Below are 4,403 nucleotides of genomic sequence, written 5' to 3'. Positions count from 1 at the left end.
AAACTTAAGTGAACATCAACTTAATATAGACTGTTTTATGCTGAAGATGTTATATACAAACCATAGTAATGATAATCACAAATCAAAAACCAGTTATCGAGATACAAAACATAAAGAGAAAGGACTACGAGTATATTACTAAGCAAAGCCAACCTATGATGAAAGAGGAGAGCCAGGGAAGAAAGGAACAGAGAAGAACTACAAAAACAACCAAAAACAAATCAAATGGCAATAAATAACATACCTATCAATAATTACTTTGAATGTGAAAGGTCTAAATGTTCCAATAAAAGACATAGGGTGACCGACTGGATAAAAAAAAAAAAAAAAGACTAATTCATGTACTGTCTAAAAGAGACTAAGTTCTGACCTAAAGACACATGCAGATTGAAAGTGAATGGATGCAGAAACATTTATAATGCAAATGGGCGTGAAAAGAAAACCACATAGCGATACTCATATGAGACAAAATATACTTTACAACAAACTATATTTTAAAACAAAAGTTTAAAATCCTATTTTAAAACAGGAGTTTGTATCAAGAGATAAAGAAGGAAACTATATAACAAAGGAAAGTTCCAAGGAGAAGATATATCAATTGTAAATATTTGTGCACACAACATGGCAGCACCCAAATACGTAAAAACAGATAATAACAAACATAAAGGAACTATTTAATAGCAATACAATAATAGTTGGGGGCTTTAACACCCAACTTACATCAATGAACAGATAATCTAAACAGAAAATCAGCAAGGGAACAGTGGCTTTGAATGACACACTGGACCAGATGGATGTAACCGATATATTTAGAACATTCCATCCTAAAGCAGCAGAATACACATTCTTTACAAGTGCATGCAGACCGTTGTCCAGAATATATCATATATTAGCCCACAAAACAAGTCTAAAGAAATTCAGAATACCACTAAACAATGAATGGGTCAACCAGAAAAATCAAAGAAGAAAAAAGAAACACGGAGACATGAAAATGAAAACAAAAATTTCCAAAATCTTTGGGATGCAGCAAAAGCTGTTCTAAGAAGGAAATTCATAGAAATACAAATCTGCTTCAAGAAGCATGAAAAATCTCAAATAAACATCCTAATATTACACTTAAAGGAGACAGAAAAATAACAAAGCCCCAACCAGCAGAAGGAAAGAAATAATAAAGATTAGAGTAGAGATAAATGATACAGAAACTAAAAAACTAAAACAAGAGATCAATGAAACCAGAACCTGGTTCTTTAAAAAGACCAACAAAACTGATAAACATTTAGCAATATTCATAAAAAAAAAAGAAAGAGGATTTGAATAAAGAAAATCAGAAATGATGAGGAGAAATAACTGACACTACAGAAAAACAAAAGATTACAAGAGAATATTATGAAAAAGATATATGCCAAAAAATTAGACAACCTGGAAGAAATGGATAATTTACTAGAAACATAACATACCAAAACTGAAGCAGGATGGAGAAAATTTGAAGAGTCAGATTACCGGCAATGAAATTGAATTAGTAATTAAAAAAAAAAAATCCCAACAAAAAAAGTCTAGGATCAAACAGCTTCACGGGTGAATTCTAAAAAACATTTAAGAAGAGTTAATACCTATTCTCAAACTTTTCCAAAAATTAGAAAAAGGAAAACTTGGAAATTCATTCTATGAGGCCAGCATTACCCTGATACCAAAACCAGATAAAGACACCACAGAAAAAGAACTCTGGACCAATATCATTGATGAACACACATGCACAAATCAACATAATATTAGGAAACTGAATCCAATAATACATTTAAAATATTTTTAACCATAATCAAGTGGGATTTATTTTCAGGATGCATGTGTAGTTCAATATTCACAAATCAATCAATGTGATACATCACATCAATGAACGAAAGAATACAAACCATATGATCATTTCCATAAATGTAGAAAAGCATTTGACAAATACAACATCCATTCATGGTTTTAAAAAATCCACAATAAAGTAGATTTAGAGGAAACATACCTTGACATAATAAAGGCCATATATGAAAAATCCACAGATAGCATTATTATCAGTGGTGAAAAACTAAGAACATTCTAAGGTCAGGAACAAGATAGAGAACATCCCTCTCACTGCTTCTACTTAACGTTGTGCTGGAATTCTTAGCCACAGCAAACAGGCAAGAAAAAGAAATAAAAGACATCTAAGTTGGTAAGAAAGAAAGAAAACTGCCACTATCTGCAGATGATATGATACTGTATTTAGAAAAATCCTAAAGACTCTACCTAAAAACTACTAAAATTGATAGATAAATTCAGTAAAGTCACAGGGTACAAAATCAATATGCAGAAAATCATTGTATTTCTATACATTAATAACGAATCAACAGAGAAATTAAGAAAACTATGCCTTTTATAACTGCACCAAAAAGAATAAATAACTAGGAATAAACTTAACCACAGAGGTGAAAAACCTGTATCTGGAAACTCTAAAATATTGAAAAAAGAAATTGAAGATGACACCAAGAAATGGAAAGATATTCCATGCTCCTGGATTGTAAGAACAAATATTGTTAAAATGTCTATACTACCCAAAGCAATCTACACACTTAATGAAATCCCCATCAAAATACCAACAGCATTTTTCACAGAACTAGAAGAAACAATTCTAAAATTTGTATGGAATCACAAGTACTCCAGATAACTAAAGCAATCTTGAAAAAGAAAAACATAACTGGAAGTATAATAATTGCAGATTTCAACTTTTATAATAAAGCTGTAATAATCAAAAGAATATGGTACTGGCACAAAATAAACCCATAGATCAATGGAATAGAAATCCCAGGAGTAAACCAGTGATTATATGGTTAATTTATCTTAAACAAAGGAGGCAAGAATATGCAATGGGAAAATGACAGCCCTTTCAACAAATGGTTCTGGGAAAACTGGACAGCAACACACAAAAGAATGAAACTGGACTACTTTCATACAGCATATACAAAAGTAAACTCAAAATGAATCCCACTGTGATGGGAAAGCAAACTGGTGTGCCAGTATAGAAAGCAGTATGGAGTCTCTTCAATAAGTTAAAAATAGTATTACCATATAATCCAGTAACTGATTTCTGGATACTCACACAAAGGATATGAAAACACTAAGTCAAAGGGGATATATGCACCCCTATGTTTATTGCAGCACAATTTATAGTAGCTAGATTATGGAAGCAACCCCAGTACCCATCAGCTGATGAATGGATAAAGATGTGGCATATATTTGTATGTATGCATGTATATGGCATTAATATAATACACTTTATTATTATGTATAATATTATTCAGCTATAAAAAAAGAATGAAATCCTGCCATTTGCAACAACATGGATGCTTCTAGAGAGCTTAATGCTAAGTGAAATAAACATCAGAGGGAGACAAATACCATTTGATTTCACTCATATGTGGAATTTAAGAAACAAAACAAATGAACAAAGGGAAAACAAAGAGAGACAAACCAAAATAAATAAATAAAACCAAACAAAACCAGACTCTTAACTATAGAGAATAAACAGATGGTTAACAGAGGGGGGCCCATGGGTTGGGGAATGGGGGAAGTAGGTAAAGTGGAAAGAGTACACTAATGGTCCAAAGAAGACATCCAAATGGCTAACAGACACATGAAATGATGCTCAACATCATTCATCATAGAGAAATACAAATCAAAACTACAATGAGATATCATCTCACACCTGTCATAATGGCTAAAATTAATGACACAAGACAAGCAGGTATTGGCGAGGATGTGAAGAAAGTGAAACTCTCTTACACTGTTGGTGGGAATCCAAACTGATGCAGCCACTGTGGAGAACGGCATGGAGTTTCCTCTAAAAATTAAAAATGGAACTACCCTATGACCCACCAATTGCACTAGTAGGTATTTACTGAAAGGATACAAAAATACTGATTCAAAGGGACACATGCACCCTGATGTTTATAGCAGAATTATCAACAATAGCCAAATTATGGAAAGAGCCCAAATGTCCATTGACTGATGAATGGACAAAGAAGTTGTGGCACCAAAAAAAAAAAAAAAAGTTGTGGTGCGCGCGCACACACACACACTGGAATATTACTCAGGCATAAAAAATTGAAATCTTGCCATTTGCAGTGACATGGATGGAGCTAGTGTGTATTATGCTAAGTGAAGTAAGTCAGAGAAGACAAATACTATATGATTTCACTCATATGGGAATTTAAGAAACAAAACAGATGAACATATGGAAGGAAGGAAAAAAGAGGAGAAAAAACATAAGAGACTATTAACTCTAGAGAGCAGTGAGGGCTGCTGGAGGGGAATGGGTGGAGGGATGGGCTAAATGGACGATGAGTATTTTTAAATATAATCTATTGCCAAATTTGTTT

Source organism: Hyaena hyaena, unplaced genomic scaffold (assembly GCF_003009895.1).
Source record: "Hyaena hyaena isolate Hyena2069 unplaced genomic scaffold, ASM300989v1 scaffold_1115, whole genome shotgun sequence".
Taxonomy (NCBI): Eukaryota; Metazoa; Chordata; class Mammalia; order Carnivora; family Hyaenidae; genus Hyaena; species Hyaena hyaena.
This window is presented reverse-complemented; position numbering follows the sequence as displayed.